The following is a 19,978-nucleotide window of genomic DNA, read 5'->3' as shown; positions in this document are numbered from 1 at the left end:
CCGGTTATAATGAGACCTGCGCTATCTCTCGAATAAGATACGCTGTCAATGTCAGCTCACACATTTAATAAACATAATCACACAATTAAAAATGTAGTTTGAGATCTAATCAGGGTTGATAAGTGGATACATTGGTAGTGCATTTTGATACAACTGCCAAAATTTACTATAAATCAAATATATTAAGTGCTGGTAACTTATAATTTTCTTTAACATATAGTGTAGTACAACATAGAGCCCATTCACACTTGCAATTTATGGCGGCCCAGAGCAGCCTCAGGGCCACCTTTTCTCATATGTGAATGCTCCAAAAAAGAAAAGGTAGGGCCGTCCTAGATTTAGGCCACCGTTTTGATGTGGCCCAGGGCCTGCAATCCAGGACCAGGGCAGGCCTTTAAATATATATGAACGCAAAACAGACTTAGGACCGCCTTTTCATATTTCCAATTACACATTAAGAATTTGATTATGTAGCTCAGCAGGAAAGGAATCCGTTTGCTGCAGAATGACAAGGAAACACTTGGATTTTCTGTGATGTCGGACATTTTTTTGTTTTACATTTAGGGAGGGGCAAAATAACATGCAAGGCTTTTTTTGTTTGTTTGACAATAACCAAATCAATACACGTACCATATATAAACATTAACATAGGCAACTTTGCTTTAAGTTTACCTCAGTTGACCTCTGTCTGATAAAACTGCTTCTGGTATACAAGTTCATTTTTGAATGAGGCTTCTGTTTACTTCAGTCAGTATCCAGAGCTGTTCAAAGATGCAGAAAACAATAACAAACGCCCCTAAAGATCGGATCAACGAGTTTGACAAGGATGAATTTGACGTCGATGGTAATGTGCTATTTTGTACTTCATGCCTCAAGGCTGTACATTACACTCGTAGGCAGATCACATGGGAAGCGCTAAACATAAATTGAATGAAAGGTAACGTAAACAACAGCAAACTTGGGATTCTTTTCACTACTCACTTCTGCAGCTCTATTTTACAACAACCATCCGGATGACAGACTAACTCTGAGTTGAACTAATATTTATTTATTTTTTTACAAGAAGGAACTATTTGTAATATTCGAGGTAAAAAAAAAAAAAAAAGTAAGTTTGCTGGTTTTATTTATTAATGGCACTGGTAAGCTTGTAACTTACTTAGAAGTTTAAAGTGTAACAATCTGTATTTTCACTATAATATTTCAGTGCCTGTTATTGTAATTTATTATTATTAATGTTATTCTACTGGTGATTAGAGCAGTAGTTTATTATGTGTTGCTGCCATTATTGGAGTTGCCGTAGCTATGCATAAGAAAGTTTGCAAATGTTTTGGTTGTTACTAGCTTATTGATCCCAGAATCTCATCAAGTAGCTTCTTGAAGGATCCCAGTGGGTCAGCTTCAACAACATTACTGGGGAGTTGGTTCCAGACCCTCACAATTCTCTGTGTAAAAAACTCCTGTACCTCCTATTTTCTGTTCTGAATGCCCCTTTGTCTAATCTGTGTTTGTGACCCCTGTTCCTTGTTTCTTTTTTTAGGTCGAAAAAGCCCCTTGGGTCAACTTTGTCAATACCTTTTAGAATTTTGAATGCTTGAATCAGGTTGCAGTGTAGTCTTCTTTGTTCAAGACTGAATAGATTCAAATGTTTTTAGCCTGTCTGCATATGACATGCCTTTTAAACCCGGAATAATTCTGGTCGCTCTTCTTTGCACTCTTTCTAGAGCAGCAAGAAAGACATTTCTGAGTCAACATAAACTCCTAGGTCTTTTTCATAGATTCCTTCTTCAATTTCAGTATCTCCCATATGATATTTGTAATGCACATTTTTATTGCCTGCATGCAGTACCTTACACTTTTCTCTATTAAACGCCATTTGCCATGTGCCTGCCCAGTTCTGAATCTTGTCTAGATCATTTTGAATGACCTTTGCTGCTGCAACAGTGTTTGCCACTCCTCTTATTTTTGTGTCGTCTGGAAATTTAACAAGTTTGCTTACTATACCAGAATTTAAGTTATTAATGTAGATTAGGAAGAGCAGAGGACCTAATACTGATCCCTGTGGTACACCATTTTTCTCACCCCACTTTTGAGGTTTCTCCTCTAATCAGTGCTTTCTGTTTTCTACATGTTAGCTACTCCCTAATCCATGTGCATGCATTTCCTTGAATCCCTACTGCGTTCAGTTTGAGATTTAATCGTTTATGCGGGGCTTTTGTCAAAAGCTTTTTGGAAATCTAAATAAACCATGTTATATGCTTTGTAATTATCCATTGTCTATGTTGCATCCTTAAAAAAATCAAGCAGTTAGTTAGACACAATCTCCCTTTCCTAAAACCATGCGGACTGTCTCCCAGGATACAGTTACCATATAGGTAATATATTATAGATTCCATAAGTTTACATGTAATAGAAGTCAGGCTTATTGGTCTGTAGTTACTTTGTTCGGTTTTGTTTTCCTTCTTGTGGATCAGTATTACATTTGCAATTTTCCAGTCTGTCGGTACAACCCCTGTGTCAAGAGACTGTTGCATGATCTTGGTTAATGGTTTGTAAATAACTTCTTTAATTTCTTTGAGTACTATTGGAAGGATCTCATCCAGCCCAGGGGATTTGTTTATTTTGAGAGCTCCTAGTCCCTTTAACTCTTCTGCCTCGGGTATGCTAAAGTTATTTAAAACTGGATAGGAACTGGATGACGTGGGGCATCTTGTCCGTTTCCTCCTTTTGTAAAAACGTGTGAAAAGTAATCATTTAATATATTTTTTTTTCTTTGTCTATGATTTTGCCATTTGTATCTCTTAGACATTTAAACCTACACTTTTGAATGTTCTCTTGCTGGTATAATATTAGAAAAAACATTTTGGAATTGGTTTTAGCTTTTTGACTTGCGTTTGCAGTTCCAAGTACTCTTTCTGTGTACTTTCTTTTTGGTCCCTTTTAAACGCTCTGTAAAGTGCCTTTTTTCGCTGAATATTTTTTTTAATTGAGCTATTAAACGATTTTGGCAATTTAGTTTTAGATTTAGATTTGTCTACTTTTGGGATGTAATGGTTTTGCGCATCTAGTACTACATTGTTATAAAACAGCCATCCTTTTTCTGTGGATGTTTTCTCTATTTTACTCCAATCTACTTCTGTTAATCTCTGTTTCATACCTTCATAGCTTGCCTTTCTAAAATTAGCTTTTAGCTTTAGTCATTACTTTTTGGGTTTTAAAAATCACTTCAAATGAGACCATGTTGTGGTCTGAGTTTGCCAATGGTTCTCTGACCTCTGTTCTGGTTATTCTGTCTTCGATATTTGAAAATCAAGGGTTGCTTCCCCTCTACTCAGTGCCTTGACAAATTGCATTAGGAAGTAGTCATATGTCATTTCCACCATTTCAGTTTTATCCGTCGTGCTCCCCCTGGGTTTTCCCATTTTATATTGGGGAAGTTGAAATCCCCCATTAGTGTGGCTTCTCCTTTGCTACACACATTTCTAATATCATAGTATGACAGGTTATTTTGCTCGGCATCTGAATTTGGCGGTCTATATCATGCTCCTATTATTATGCCCTTTGAATTTTTGTCCATTATTTTGAACCATATTGATTCGGTGTTGTTTTCTTTGTCTAGATTTAACACCTGGGCTTCAAGACTGTTTCTTATTTATAGCGCTACCTCTCCGCCTCTTTTGCCCTGTCTATCTTTCCTATACAGTGTATACCCACTAATATTACATTCGTCCCCATCACTCTCAGACAACCAAGTTTCTGTAATACCTATCACATCATAGTTACTTTTTAGTGCAGTAGCTTCAAGTTCTAACATTTAGTTCTGATACTTCTAGCATTTAGAGAAATACATTTAATGGCTGTCTTACCTGAGTTTTTGCCCTTGTTTTGACCTGGTCTCCCTTCTGTTTTTTTTGTTGATTTCTCCCCCCTGTGGGACAAGGGTTTTGTTATAGCCATATGTTCAGTAATCTTCCAAGAGAAGGGGTAATGCTAATGTTCAGTCGTTACTGGTAATGTTTAGGAACTAGAGAATAATAATGACAATGATAAGCAATAGAATACTTTAACTATCGTGTTTGTAAACAGACGGTATTCATGTAGGTTAAACACATACGTATAACTGAGAAGAAATATGTGTCATGTAAAATATAGGAATGTTTATTGTAAATGGAATAAATGTTTACTAGTTTTATTTTTGTATAAAATGATTCCAGATGTAATCGTTTTTTTAATAGTGAATTATTATTTAATGCCGTGTCTTTCCTTAGGAGTGAGCAGTAGTATTAGGTGGTCAGTCGTGAGCTTGCCTTGTGAATGTCAGTCCTTGTATGTTCAACCTGTTAGTCATTTGCAATCTGAGTGAAGTATCCATTACAAAAATACATTTTTATACCTGTGAACACTAGCAAATTTCTGTTTCCTGCGTTCTAAATGCATCCATGTTCTTAAGAGAATAATGAAGAATCAAGAGAACAATTTGGCACATTTTAGGCCTGCTTGTCAGTCACATATATGAACGTGGAAAGGCGCCTTAAACCGCAAATGTGAACGGGGGTGCAGACCTGAATATGTGGCGGCCCTGGGCCAGCACAGTGAACAGGGTCTAGTCGCTCAAAGTTTTGATCTAATTAATGCTTCATGAATGTCTCTTTACCTTAAACCATCGCAGGAACACATTAATAAACTTGACCCCCTTTTTTAAAAATGAACTTGGTTACATGATTTATTATAAGCAGCATTATTATATAAATTGGACAGTGATTTGAATAACAATGTTGAAAGTACAAAGTCTATTGTATGGATATATCTGTGTCTGTCTGGTTGTTTCACTGGAATTCCAAACTGAAAGTTACAGGAGATTTAACAAATCAAATGAAAACATGGATACCATCTGACAGAGGGTTGCTGTGGTATTTTCCAGTAATAACAGAAGCATATTACTTTCTCAAAAATCAATTATCCATATGCATCTGCTTAAAGTTTAAACAGAGACCGCATATTGTTACATTTGGCTCATAACCGTGCAAGTGGACTGGGGGGATGGGATGGTTTCTCTTTCCCCTACGTCAATTTTTTGACGGAAAGCCCTTGAAACAGGCTTTAAAATTACTTGTTATTTGTATAGGTCACCCCACACAAGGAGAAAAAATAGAGCAAAGCCACCTCCACACTCTATCACCACTTCATGCATGAGTTACGCAGCTTCTCTTTCACACCAACCAACTTTCTAATGTATTGATCCTTTCTGAGCACCCCTTTGGCATGCTTTGTATTGCTAGATGTTTTGTCATGTGTTTCTGTCTTAAATTTAGCATTTAATGCTAAAAAGAGGCCTAGCACCTCTGCAGTGCAAACATGTCAATGCAGTGCTTTAGGTGCCATAGGCTTGATTTAGTTTGTAACGATTTACAGAACCGGGTGACTTTCACTGGACATTGTTTTATCTGACATGTGGGAAGCTCTTTTGGTTCTGTGGAAAACACACACATCTGCTTGTCAGGGGTTTCTCATATTTTATAGCTCCATTGCTTTATAAGCAGTATTTTTTTAGTTATCCTGGTGTTGTGGGAACGGCAGAGATGTGCTGCATGCATTATTCTGTAACCAAGTGGGATTCACCTTTATCCATTAATTTGAAACAACATGGAGGACATACACAGACATAAATTAAACGTGACAGATAAAATACACCTTATGCTGCCATTTTAATTTAGAGATTTTTCACATGGGAGGACGTTATTATAGGGTGAAGTTTAAAAGTTTAACTCTTTAAATGAGTGCTCTACATTATTATAGATCAGCCTATACTAATTTTTTTGTTTTCTCAAATAGAGTATTCTTTCTCCTGTGTTATAATCTTTTTTGTTAATGTCACATTTGTGAGCTAGGTCATGTCTGCATTTTACAAAATAACACATTATTTTGGGGCTGTCATAGTACTACTGTGTATCTAAATAAAATAGCCTTAGCTGTATTTTTTAAATACTAGAATGTAGGTTTTATAGGACAGTGAATATCTGTATATGAGGGTATATTGATACAGGGAGAAGTGAACGGACCAAGGCTGGCGGTTTGTTTGTTTGTTTATTTATTTATTTATTTATTTATTTACCCCCCCCCCCCCCCCCCCCCAAGCAGCTCATGTCAACCATATTGATTATTGTGAATAAAGAGCACTACTTTATTTGTGATGGACATACAGCAGGTGAAGCATGCAGTCTATAGTTCAGGTTAAATCACTTTTTGCATGCACACATGCTTTGTATCTTTGTATAGGTCTGCACTGCCTATACTCGCAGCATGTAGAATATAATTTGTAGCAATTGCTCAAGTACAGTTTAAGTCAGATGAGTGGTTCCCTAGCTATAAATCGGTCACCGTAATCCAAATTTGGATACCCTGTGGTAACAGCAGTATATAAATAAGCAAGCGATTAAGAGGGAGCATTCTGTAGTAAAAGGTTTCTTTTGAAGTTCTAGCGTGCTTTTGGAAATTCCGCAAAGGGGGAAGGCTTGGGATTACCAGCCGTGGGAAGCAGCTGAGCTCCTGCTTCTTCTGTGGCAATTCATAAATTCAGTATTTAGTGCGCAGACTTATTGTACCCCAAGGCGGTGTCTGCTCTTGTTTGATGGGTAGAAGTAATAGCAGCAATCAGCTGATCAGTAGAGGAGTGTTACAGACATTATAACTTGTTCATCTTTAAAGGCTGTTACTGTGTTACACATATTGTGATGCAGTGTTTTAAATATTTCTCAAGTCAGTTTTCAGCAAGTTGCATTATGAAATTTTCAGTCAGGTCACCTATAACATGTTATAGGCCCTTTAGTGTTACATGAACGAAGTACAGTATTGTGTAATTGTTGTTTAAAATCAGTTTGTTGCTAAGTGCTTAGCGATAACAAAATAATTCCATCAATCTGACATGCCAGGCACTTCTATTTGTTACTAGATCTCAGATGTTGCAATTTCAAACAATCCCACAGTGTAACCCCATAAGATACTTTATTTCTACATGCTGTTCATTCAAATGAATGCTCAACAAAGTGTAAATAACAGGGGATAATTTGCTTTGAAAACCTCATCATGAGCTGTAAATAATAGATGAACCTGTAAGTGTGCATATTTTTTTGATGCCACATTTCAGGTGTGCATGGGACATGCAATAGAAAGATACACACATGTTCATATGTAAATAAGCAGCAGTTTGTTGAACAAAATACACATATTGCAGATAGTAATATTTTTGGTGTTTTTTAAAAAAATAAATAAATAAAAACATTCAGTATGCAGTTTTCCCACTATGTTCAGTTTTACGGCCGCCACACAGCAGACATTAATCTTTCACACACCAGGCAATAGAACCAGTGACACTGGGGTGACACTGAAGAAAACACAAGATTGAATCCTGTTGCACGACAGAAGGGGACAGAGCAACCACAGCTCTCTTTCCAAGCATGTGTTCTACAAGGAAATAATAGAAAAATGAAGTGTAAAATTCATAATTTTATTTCTAATTAGTCAGAGATATATTTCAAAGGACATTAAAATTACAAGTACTTCTGGTTTACTATGATTAATTTTAAATTGACAGATTATGAATCACAAAAAGATGGAAGTGAATATCATAGAGTACATTGACAAAGAAAAAGAGAATCATCCGCTATAGATGAAGATGGCGGTATTGTAAGTTACATTATGCAGTATCCCTCCTTCTCTCTCTCTGTTTATTAATATTTCTTTGTGGAGGGGGATATATTCAGTTTCTGTAAAGTTTTTAGTCACTATCCCTAGGGTTACATTTAATCTTGGCTTAAATTTCTTTCTTTATCTTTATTTTGATATAGCACCTTTCATAGTGGATCACCATCACAAGGTGCTTTACTGAGGTAGGCTGTATATATGCAGAGTCACTTACAATAGGACATTGATTTAACATTTCATCCGCAGGATGGAGCACAAGGAGGTTAAGTGACTTGCTCAGGGTCACACAGTGAGTTAATCAGTGGCAGAGATGGGATTTGAACCGGTCATCGTCAGTTGCAGAGGTGGGCTTTGTACCGGTTACCAGCTGGTTACAAGCTCTGGACTTTAACCATTGGACCACACTGCCCCCTTAAGTGTCCTTTTAGCAGTTTTTAAAACAGGGCAAAATAAATCTTTATAGCAGTTACTGTTCCTTTTTTGTTTTTGGTACTTTTTAGAAGCTCCTGTAAGGAAAGTGGCAGCACAATTAAAATCTAATCTCAGGGTAAATTAATCTTCAGGGGAAATATTGAAAAAGCAGCAGGTTATGCATTGCGTCTTTGATTTCTGCTGTCCGTCATCATTTTATATAACCTGCACTGATTTGTAAAGAAGGCAATTGCTGTCTGTGAAAACTAGGTAACTGAAGCCTGTTTCCTTTATAAGCGGTGAATGTTAGCTCGACATTAAAAGCCAGTGGGATGTGTTTTTTTCATGGTGGGTTTTATTTATCCTCTTGTACAGGTGGCATTGTGACCTGAGCTGATATTTAACACCATTGTCTTGTCTGGTCTATTGATCGGCGTATAAATAGATTGTGTTTGCGTGTCGGTATTGAATAAAGAGTGCTGCATAGCAATGCACGTCAGATGACAAGCCAAGACTGATTTTAGGTCTCTCTAAGTTGATTTCTAAGTGAAATGAGCTGCTGTTAACCTTTGTAAACCTGCTTTTCTTTTCTTTTTTATATGCATGTTACTTGCCCCTGGCTACTGTCAAGGTTTTAAGTAAAAACCTAGCAGTGTAACTGGGTGATGTGTTTTTTCTTTTTCTCTCTCTTTTTTTTTTTTATGACTGACGTTGATAGTTTTAGCTAGCTGCTGCTGCTGAAGCTATTTGTTGATTTAGTTGCCATGGAGACAGGACATATTAATGTGCAGTAGGAGATACACTGGTTAATTTGATAGGGAGCAAGGGCTGAGATAGGTACAGATGGCTGTAGCGATAATTGGTTATACCTTGAGCATCCAGTCTCCATATGTTGTATTATGAGGATGCACAACCGGGACATATCTTAAGAAGAACCAGATGTTTTTCAGGCGTGATTTTTTGCTGTTTAGGTTGCCTTAATTAAGGGATTCAGGCCTGATGCCCTGGATGTCAAATAAAATATCCTCATCGCTTAGTGAATGGAAAAGATTGGAGCATCGAGCCTGGCAACGGCTGAATTACCGAGCAGGCTTTTATGTGACCACGGTAACAGCAGCTGAATAAGAAAGAGCGATGCGGGCAACAGTAAGTTCAACTGTTAAGGCTTTTCAAATGTTTTTTTTTTTTTTTTTTTTTGATTAAGCATGACAGCAATTTGATTGGAGTTGCCAGCCGATGTTCACAAATGTTTCAGTGTTATTTTCAGTGTGGGGGGAAAAAAAAACAACAACAATAAGAATCAATGCTGGAAAAGATGTCCAGTGTAATTTAATGTAACCTAGCTTTACATTCTATGGATTAAAATTGAAAAAAAAGATTTACTATCAATTAATTCTATAAATGAGCTTTAATATGGAGTTTTCTGTGTGTATTTTCAGAACGCTAGGTGGATTCAGATACTACTGTACAAGGTCTGGTAGGAAGCTTTGTTCTGAGCACAAAACGGTGCTTACTAGACTGCATGTGGTACATTTAAACATCTATTCCCAAATTGTGTTCTGAAATTGCTTCAATGTGGGTCTGTCTGTGAAAAATGAAAAGCCAACAAACTGCCATTGTTGCTTTGCAGGCTTCTATTAAGGAGAAATCTAAATGTATATTGTTTTTAATAATATTTGCTTTTCGTAACATGGCACTTACAGAATCACTACTCCCGATTATAGAGTCCATTGGAAAATGGAATTTAGTATATATCATTTAGGGTTTGATAACCTGTGTCTAGGGACTGTGTAACTGTAGGCTGTGATTTGCTGATAAAACAGGTGTGCATGGATATCTGTTTGTAGACGTACTGTATAAAATGCACTTTAATGAACGCTAATGAAGGGAATCCATCGGGGAAGTGTCAACTGAGACAAGGTTAGCTGAATTCATGTTATTAGCTGGAGTTAATGCAGATTAAACCTGTTTACCAGAAGATAAATATCTGGATTAGCAAAGAAAATGATTTGCTCGGATTCTGCTAATCTGTTTTTTAAGGAATCTTTCTCCCTTTTCATTCAGGTTATCAAGTAAGCATTAGCATGCTGTTTTACTTTTACAGTCTGAGTTTTTCTCCTGCTGGTCTCCTAATACATTTCAATAATCTCAACAGAAAGTTCAAAGCACTTCAACAGTATCACAGAGTAATCAATGGCACTGAAATACAACAGACTAGTATTTTTGTAATGATACATAAAGGAAAGCAATTGGATATGTACATAGTAGAGCATTGTCCTCAGTGACAAGGTAATTGCATTTGTGTTCATGTGCTGTTTTTCTGATTATAGGTTATAGGTGGCTTGTGATTCAGTGATGAGTGCAGTTTAGGAACACTTTTCTTGACTATAACCTACATTGGTTTTTATTTTTTATTTTATTATTTAATTTGTTATACAGTTTTGGCATTGTCACAGCAATAATGTCTTTTAGAATGATTTACAGAAGGGGTTTTCTGTTTGGTCCTGAGGTACCCAGAGAGGGTTTTAAAGCAGTCACTGTAGCTCTGAACTGTTTGGAGACGGTTCTGTTTTAGTACTCTGGAAAACAATTCATGATTTAAACAAAATGTTCTTGGTTGAAACAAAAACATACTGTTGGGAGGTATTTACAGGAAATTGCCATTCATTGTATGGCCTTGTTTGGAAGTGTTGACTGTATAGTGTAGAACTTAGTCTTGTTTAGACCTAACTATTGTAATACACATCTGAAGGTGTGTGTTTGGGGGAGGGGGGCTATAGGTAGAACATGTTCAGATGGAAAAGCAGGTAGTAGAAACTCGATTGGCTGGTGCTGCCGTATTCAATGGTGTTCGCCCCCCCTATTAACAGTCTTATGACGAGTGTTTCTAATATTTTGTATGTTCTGTGTGAGGCCAAAGAGAGTCGAAGTCTTATTTCCAAAATGATTAAATGTAATCAATTAAACTTCTCTCTAGGTCCTTCTGTTAATGATTTAATTAAACCTATTAAACCCGTGAATAGTCCTACTGGACTTGAGTTCATGGATTTGGAGCTGTTCTAAATCAGTTTACTGAAGCATGCTAACTATCCTTTTGAAAAGTCAGTTGTACAGTTCTAAGTTGGGGGGGGGGATGGAGAACGATAATACGTTGTTCAGCCCATATAGCCGCTACACTACCTACAGCAGTTAGGTAGGATGTAGCAGGTAATTCATTTGAAATTAGACTCCTGCTGCAGCACGTACAGCATGTCCTTCAGGAGCAACTTAATTACTCCATGAATGACCCAGTGAGGTTTTAAAAGTCTAAAATGTCCATGTGCAGTATATTGCAATACTAAATGGATTTTTTTTAAAGGGGTAATTTGTCCCCCAGCTACTTTAGTGAATTTGTTCATCTAATTTATTTTAGTGGATTAAAAAAATACTGTATGTCAGTCTGGCTCCCATTAGCTTTTGTTTTCCTTTTTTTTTTTTAAAGGTGAGGGAGAGTGGCACTGACTGTAGTGAAGCACCAAGAGAGTTTCCTCTCAATCCGTCCCTTCTTGTACCATGTTCCATTCCTGGGCCTCTCTCAAGAAGGCAGCTGTGTGGTCATTTTCTCATGTAGACTCCATACTAATTTGATTTGGCACCAGCAGGATTTGAAACTCTGGTGATGTTAATGTATTAGCCTAGGATTCTGGGGGGGGGGGGGTTGTATCTTCTTACACTGGGACAGCCATGTCAATTTTCAGTGTATTTGCTCTATTTACTGCAATTACTTTTTGAAGCAGTAGTTTTGATAATGGTTTTCGATATTGCAATTATTTAATGAACATACTGGCTTTCAAAGTGACTGAGAGGTGTGGCTGCATTTTAAAATATAGTTTCTGCTGAGCAAACGCTTTAATTTAAAATGTCACCAAGATTTATGTCAGCAAAAAACTAAAGCTAGAACTCAGGCCCGCCGCCAGCGCCCAAAAAACATAAACATTTTTGTATAGTGTGCTGGTTTGTTATAGCCCATTACTATAGCAGGCATGACTCTATAGTAAGGCCTTTACACTTGAATTCAATCATATGCCGATAGAGTGCAGCAACAAAGCAATCAGACAAACAAAATGAATTTCAATATATGCACAGCAAATGAAGCTACCTTCATAAAAATAAACTGTCCTCCTCACAGAAGCATTTCATTTAAAGCAGCTTTCAGATATTTGTCTGCAGTATCGGCTTTTCACTTGTTTTGCAGCTTCACAATGATTTGCAGCCTCAACTAGCATTTTATTTTCCTTCAATACATTTGAGTGTGACTGTTTTAGTCAGGTGAGCATCAATAATTATTATTATTATTATTATTTTTTTTTTTAAATAAGGTTAGGGTACGAAGGCTAAGTGTTTGTATATGCCTGCTAGTACTAGAAAGAAAAAAAAACTGTAATGAAAACAGTCCTAGACATCTGAGTCCATAGATTAAGTGTGAAGCCATGGACATCCTTACTGAGGGCAATCTGGTAAGTCCTGTTATAACTTATGATTTATGGTTCAGTATTCAAATTAAGGGATGGAACCGTCTACATGCAGCAGAGTGCGAGGAGCATTCCAAGGCTGTCCATAGAAAACTGCTGTGATTCCACTTTTAGATTAGGTATTTGACTTCCTAATATTAGAGGTACAAGGCTTTTAAGCTGTCAACAACATAAGCTGTCATTTCTATTCTTTTAGTGTATTCAGTATTCCGAGGAGAATTCCACAGAAACCTGCTGTCATTCCCTGTCTTCCACTTTAAGATTATGTATTAGACTTCCTAATGTTGAGTTCTAAGAGCTTTTAATAAGAGCTTGTATTCAGTTTTTCTCTATTGTTTTCAACAGGCAATCCTTTTTTTGTCATTCGTTTTTAGTAAGTCCCGATTTAGATGAATTGAATAGCCCCCTAACAAAGCCACTTGTAGCAAGATACTATCTTGTAAGTAAAATGTTTACTCTATTTTTTGTAAAAAAAAATCTCCAGACCGCATAGTCCCTTCATTAGTTAAAAGCTAAGAAGGAGAAAATGTTAACATTTGAAAACTGAATTCGAACTTTGCAAAGTAAAGGGCAACATTTTGTTCTTATGTAACAGTGTCTGAAAAGGTTGTTCACGCATTTTATATATAATATATATATATATATATATATATATATATATATATATATATATATATATATATATATATACAGACAGTGGTTTGCAGAAGTATTCACCCCCTGCAAAGTTTTCACACTTTGTTGGCACTGAGCGTACTACACAACGCTTTCAAATTAGACTTTATATGTAGAATCTGTACAAACTATTCCACATTGATAAAGTTAAAAAATGCATATAGAATATAAATAAGTAAGATTTACAGAGTAAATCTGATTAATCTCAGTTGCATAAGTATTCAACCCCTTTGCTGCTGCAGCCCTAAATCAGCTCAGGTGTAAATGATTTGTTTGAAAGGTCACAAAATGAGCAAAATGGTTTCAGAATGTGTGTACTGAAAGTGGTTTAAGGAGTAGATAATTTTGCTCAGGTATATAAAGACTTAAGTTGCAGCTCACATAGTGATCCAACAAAGCAATCATGAAGACCAACGAGCTTTCGAAACAAGTCAGGGATAAAGTGGTAATGAGGAACAGAGCAGAAGGGTACAAGAAAGCGCTGCTTATCCCTCTCAGCACAGTGAAGTCCATCATTAAGAAGTGGAAGATGCATCATACCACCCAGACACTACCCAGATCAGGTCATTCTCCCAAACTGAGCAGCCGGGCAAGCGGGATACTGGTTCTGGATGTCACTCTGCAGAGGTCTGTATCTGAGATGGGAGTTCACACATAAGCCGGTCCATACACATTTCAGCTAGACAATGACCTGAAGCACAAAGCCAAAGCCACACTGGAATGGTTGAACAAGAAGAGCATTAATGTTCTTCAGTGGCCCAGTTAAAGTCCTGACTTGAATCCAATCGAAAATATATGTTGATTCTTGAAGATTGCAGTCCATTGACGATCCCCAACAAACTTATTAGAACTGGAGCAATTCTCCTGTGAAGAATGGGCAAAAATGTCACCATCCTACTGTGCAATGCTAGTAGAGACCTATCCAAAAGGACTCATAGCAGTAATTGCTGCAAAAGGTGTTTCTACCACGTACTGACTTAAGGGGCTGAATACTTATGCAACATATATATATATATATATTAGACACACACACACACACACACACACACCATTTTAGTGCCAGTATTCAATGAGTGTAGTCATCATTTGAATATAAAATTTGTCATGGAACCGCTTATGTAGCAAATCTGTCAAGGAAGGGGGTTACTTGTATCTTCTGTCAAAGTTAGTTCCAGTATCACAGAAGTGCAACTAGTCTGCTGTATTACCTGCGCGCTAAACATGCTTTCACTTCTCAAAATACACTCTAGTAGTTTTTCTGCTGCAAACAACAACAGTACAACAACAAATGAAACCCAACTCCTCTTAGAAATTCAGGATCGCTGCAAACCCATGAATCAAGCCAAATACGATACTGTAAGTATAACCAGTGCTGCTGGATAGCTACTGACTGCAGCCCCATTAACATTGTTTTATTTCAGTATCCACATTTATTTTGAAATGATATTATTTACAATTATGGAGGATGTAACTCTTACTGGGTGAAATGTTTTTGTTTTATTTAGGCAAGCTCAAGTTATTAATAAAAGAGATTTATTATTATTATTATTATTATTATTATTATTATTATTATTTAAACGACAGTTAAAAACATCCATTTATGAGTAAAGTACGCTGATTGTTGTAAAAGCAGTAAGGTGAGTAATAAACTGATTGTGATTTAGCAGACAATTTAACAACAATGCTGGATTGTAAATAAATATAAAACTATAAAGAGAATCCAGAAATAGGAAAACATGTTTTTTATGATGTGTTTTTTTTTGGATGATGATGATATATAATAGTGTAGCCCGCTAAGGTTTATATGTGTTCTTCAGAGGAGCCGTCCGGGTTAATGTATAGACAATGTCCAAATGAGATTTCTCTGTTCAATATTCTGTATTTCTTTGGCACAGGTTTGTTGCTTTTAGTTACATCATTATGATACATAACTCAATTAAACATGCTTAAAGTACCCTGTGGTAACGATCTCTCCCCTCGTCGCAAGACACCACTGGACTCCCCACAGCTCAGCAGTCACGTCACAGTGCGTAAGGTCTTCCAGTTAAAGATACAGTAGCGTTAGCTGCACAGTACAAAACAGAGTTTCAAAGAATTATATGTGCAGTATTAATTCTACGCTAATAACATGAATAAAATAATCTGAACAGTGCTAATACTGTAACCTGGTAAAAACAGTAGAAAATACATTTCAACATTACAATAGCATCAGTAATAAAACAAACTTAAATGAGATGGATGCAATTATTGAATCTATTAAATGTACGATTACAACCAAGATTAATTTTTTTTTTAAATCTCAAGAATAATCGCTATTATTTTTTTATCACTTGAACAGTACTAATATATAACATTGTGTGAAAGATAGCCATTGTCTCTGCTTATCCCAGTGATGTCAGAGTAAAAGCTGGAACACAAGCTTTCAAGACTGCAAAAGCCTCTTCCTCAAGTGTAACCCACTTATTCCTAATTATAATATGCAAGTTGTGAGTGACTGTGTCACAATAAAATTATATATCACAAAATGTAATATTTCACCTTTCTGATCATTTTTTGCAAGCATTGTCTTCCTGAACCGGGAAATATATTTTGCTAAACTAATTATCAATCTAGTTTAATGAGATGCACTGAAGAGGGTGACTGAGGGTGAAATAGTTCAGACACGCACAAAAAGACTTGCAATAAATTCCATGAATTGAGCAAAAAGTTATTTTAAAATAACTGCAGTTTATTAAAGTATACACCATATGATTGTATCAATTGATATCACTATTAATACATTGTTTTAGTTTGGTATCTCTGTACATAATTGGTTTAGAAAAGGCATCAAAATGATCTTTTTTTTTCTTTCTTTTTATTCCAACACTGCTGCCAGAATTAAAGATATGATGCAATTCCAAAATGGTAAAGGTGGATGGAATGATCCTTTTGACCAGAGACTGAATGTATTTTATTGGTTCGCTAGCATCCTGCAAGTCTATGTTTAACCCTTGCTAGTTCCAATCAGTATTCTTCCACAGAGTAGGTGGCTGCAGGGGTTAACGTCTGCTTCAGGAATCTCAAATGTTCCCACAGAGGTGCTGAATGATTATTAATGAGACAGACGTGGGCTTTCTGAGGAAAAGCTGCCATGGGCAATTAGATCTGTCTGATGTGCCCACTCCACACGTAGGCTTGTATTTCACATTTTATGTCCCCAGATCCCTAACTTGTATGAAAAACAACTCCCCAAGCTTGTTAAGCTTATAGATAGCTTTCCAGCATGTCTGTATGAGACTTATTTATTAGTAGGTGCATTTTATACCCTACACACATTGTGCACAGTAAAGTTGGCTGTCCAGTTATGATCAGAACCATATTTGAAGTGAAGGGCATCTTATTAGAATGAGTAAATTGAATAGTTGTGGTTTTTCACTGTGTAAAACACAACAGCAACTGGAGTGATAGAATGCTTGTGAGCGAATGAAAATTCATTTAAAAAACCATTATCAATTTGTGGTGTGCGTGGAAAATACTGGGTTGGCCACACAGAAGACTAAAGTCCTCTCTATTTATCCATAAAGCTGGGTTAACACATACCCTGGAATGTGTTGCCCCAGTTATGACCATTTTCCTAGCAAGTGGCTCAGTTATCTATATTATCCATTCCTTTTTTTTTCTGAATTGAGTTTTACATCAAGTTGACTGACCGATTTCCCTAGATTTTAAGTCTAATCTGTTTTAAGTTAAGGTCGTCCTTTTACTTAACACGATTTAATATGGTCTTTGAGAACTTTCATTGTACCACATCCAAACTGTCCAATGATAAAATAATCACATTGCCAACATGTTTTTATTATTATTTAGGGTAGAAAAAGAAAAGAAACAATTACCACAAGAGTTATGAATCGTTGTCTTCCAGGCATCAAATAGTGTGACATTCTGGGGTTATCATTTCTGACATCCAAAAGCAACTGGTTTGAAATTGAATAGCAGAGCCAAACGATGGCACTAATACCACTTGAAGAAATATACCGCCCTTCAGAGCTAAGACTTGCTTCTTGTCAGAGATTTTACAGTTTTTGACATCCTACGCAGCACTTTGCTGTACAGTATTTAACACAACTTATGTGTACAAGCTCTCAAAGACCAACAGTAATGATGCTTCTCTTAACAGTTATTTAAAGAATGCAGGGCCTATTTCACAAGCTTTTACCACCATGACACCAAATAAATCGTACAAGAGGTTTACAGTATAAAAAAAAAAATAGTGACTCAGAGGCTTTTATAATGTCTGCCATGCAAGGGTTGCTGGAATGTGGTGCTGGTTTGGTGCTTTAGACAGTATGGATGTACAGGGTACCCACCACTTGTACTCAGAGGCGTCATACTTGTAATCTGCCAGTCATGAAGTTTACATTGTGTTAATTTATTCTTTTCTTCTTATCCACTTAGGTAATCTTGGTCCAGGTGAACCCGGGTGAATCCTTCACGATAAGACGGGAGGATGGTCAGTTTCAGTGTATTACAGGTAAATGCTGTTCATCTGAAAAGAGCGCAAGAGACTTCCTTTTGTTATTATGCACATAAAACTAAAAATACATTTCTTAAGAAAAAAAAAATGTTATTATAACACCACACAGGATCCATATATTTTTTGCACACAATGTAGCTTGCTTTCTGGTCTGTGACCTAGTCATAACAACAAGCAAACAAAAAAAAAAAGCGTATCTCTAACCTGGTGTAATGCATTTTCTTTTACTCCAATATCATAGTCTCTTTAGAATGGAACCTTCAGAGTGGAATCTCTTGTAAGGAGGCTGGACCATGACTATACTTGTGCCTGCATTCTCATAGGGCAGAATATCTGCACATCTGTCTCTGTAGTAGGCCATTGATTCAATTTAAACTGTATCGGAGCCCAGGCTTTCTAAAACAAGTCCAGTCACACCAGGTCGGAGACAACTGATTAAGCCTCAGGTCTAGACTGCTTCAGGCACATAAGAGCAGCCATTACTTGCAGATCCACTCCAATGCCCACAGTAACGATTTTGCACCCTAGAAACAATTGGGTTTTTGAATTGACTCGTGTATCATAGAGATTACTTTGCAGGCATGATGTGGGCGACCTGTGCAATGGACTTTGGATTAAAATCATTGAACAGTAGATGACCACTAATCATGCTAGTGCTGTCAATATGTGAAACAAGAGGATACTCCTCAGTTGAAATTGGTGTGTAGGAATAACTGAAGGTTCTTGAAGAATTCTTTTGTTTTTTTTTGTCAGACACTTGAACATATGCTTTTGTTATTGTTTGGAGATAATGCATATTGATTAAAGGCCACAGAGACCAAAAAAATTGCAAAGCCCTTAATGTAGCGATAACGTTTTTACTCAGATTTTCCTCTGAAGTCCAGTTTATTAATTGTTTGTGAGGTGTATGATTGCCAACTTGTACTCGCATTTATTACATATGTTTGTGGAAGTATGGGAAGTAGTTTTAGCACCTAATGCATAAGAGAGTCACAATTTAAGTTTATAGTTTACGAATAATTGGCTAGTCAGTTCTGTAGTGATTTATTGTATGCAGAAGCTTTAACAAACTACACCTTGACGTGCAGGCTCTGGTTTTGTTTAATGCTAAATATTGTAGAGATGGTTTTGTTTAATAACTTCAGATAGAAGGCTTTTAAATTAATCCTGTTCTTTCAATACATTTCAATTACTGTATGTTTGACCCTGAGTGAATGAGGTACACTTCTGTAGCTGCTTCCATACCACTACATATAGCTGAATTGGAGTACAATTCTGATGCACCTTTTAAGGTGTTTTTTGAGCTAGAATACAAATAAACACTGAACATTAAGAACCACCCCCTTGAACCAGCAACTTAAAAGTAATGACTTTTGACAACCTGTGAATCATCCCTGAATTAAAACCTTTGACGGCTCTACAGAACAGTCAAAGTTTTGTATCCCTCACTGATGTTATCTGAGCTGATGTGGGAGGCAGCTTGTCTAATGATTACAGTACAGGTTCCTAAACCTTGTCCTTAGAAGGCCCATAAACATGTTTTTGTTCTAACCCTTAACCAGTTCAGGTCTTTGATCCTGTCAGGCCTGTGTTTTAATCAGTGCTTGTACAAAAATATAACAGTCACACATATAGTTTCATTGTCAGTACCTGGTCAGTGTTGAAAACCAATGGCTAGGGGATCTTTGTGAATCTGGTTATGAGAACCCATAGGTTAGTGCGAAATAAGGCACCCAGAAACTACAAAATGAACAGTGTTTATTTACAGCCCATCATAGAGTTAGATGCAGGTCAGATAAACTATTATTATAGACTTCTTTCTAGTAATATGTGTGATTCAGTCAGATGTAAGAGCCTTTTGTTTGAGGTAAGTTTAGGCAGTATTAAGCACCTGTGATATTTTAGAAAGTACAATACAGCAGTATTACTCACCACCTTTTAGGCCATTTTGTCTGCTGTGTTTTATTAGACACAACAAATACAGCAGTTTCCTTGGATTTCCATATGTCATAAATTCTTGGCTAATTAAGATGTTAATGCTTTTAGTATTGAAAATGCCATAAACCAAGGATTTGCAGCATTCATTTATTTGGTTTGTTGTTGCAGAAGATGTGGGTGTTACAGGGAATATTTACCCAGCCAGTACTCTGTGTCAGCACATATCTGAGTC

General features: G+C 36.6%; 1 long non-coding RNA gene across 1 annotated transcript in view; it reads left to right on the top strand.

Moving 5' to 3' along the window:
* LOC121321343 overlaps window positions 1-17,829 on the top strand; it is a 47,032-nt gene extending 29,203 nt beyond the window's left edge. Inside the window, exon 3 of the long non-coding RNA XR_005950928.1 lies at window positions 17,730-17,829. This is a non-coding gene — a long non-coding RNA (uncharacterized LOC121321343). The remainder of the gene's footprint in view (window positions 1-17,729) is intronic.
* The last annotated feature ends 2,149 nt before the right edge of the window (window positions 17,830-19,978 follow it).

Source organism: Polyodon spathula, chromosome 9 (assembly GCF_017654505.1).
Source record: "Polyodon spathula isolate WHYD16114869_AA chromosome 9, ASM1765450v1, whole genome shotgun sequence".
NCBI classification, from domain to species: domain Eukaryota; kingdom Metazoa; phylum Chordata; class Actinopteri; order Acipenseriformes; family Polyodontidae; genus Polyodon; species Polyodon spathula.
This window is presented reverse-complemented; position numbering and strand designations above follow the sequence as displayed.